Source organism: Fulmarus glacialis, unplaced genomic scaffold, assembly GCF_000690835.1.
Source record: "Fulmarus glacialis isolate BGI_N327 unplaced genomic scaffold, ASM69083v1 scaffold32969, whole genome shotgun sequence".
NCBI lineage: Eukaryota > Metazoa > Chordata > Aves > Procellariiformes > Procellariidae > Fulmarus > Fulmarus glacialis.
The window spans coordinates 52,675-53,016 of NW_009235787.1; the positions used below are offsets into that span (position 1 = coordinate 52,675).

Sequence of the window (342 nt, forward strand, 5' to 3'; positions counted from 1 at the left end):
CTTTGGCATGTCTTGATGCACAGTGTTTTATCTTCAAAATCCTACCTCAGCAACACATGTGTGGATTAAAGCATCCAAAGGAACAAGTCAGGTTTGGCCCTATTTAAAATATGTGTCTTCTGTTTAAGATTTAACTACGATTCATAGTTAATTATTTTAAACTTGTCACCGTGGTACCAACACAAAATCCCTAGAAATACAAAGTGACTTCTGAAACCTGCCCTGGCTCTCAGATCGCCACCGCTGAGGCACACTGGCTAGTTCTGCAGCCGCTCGGGGAAGTTCCCCGTATGCAGTGCCCAGGTGGGCTTCACCCGGGCTCCAGAGCAGATTTGGGCAACG

General features: G+C 46.2%; 1 protein-coding gene across 1 annotated transcript in view; it reads left to right on the top strand.

Annotated features, from left to right (window-relative positions):
• CLYBL (citrate lyase beta like) overlaps positions 1-342 on the top strand; it is a gene marked incomplete at its 5' end in the record, with an annotated part of 28,654 nt that overhangs the window by 27,016 nt on the left and 1,296 nt on the right. The gene's annotated exons all lie outside the window — the stretch shown is intronic.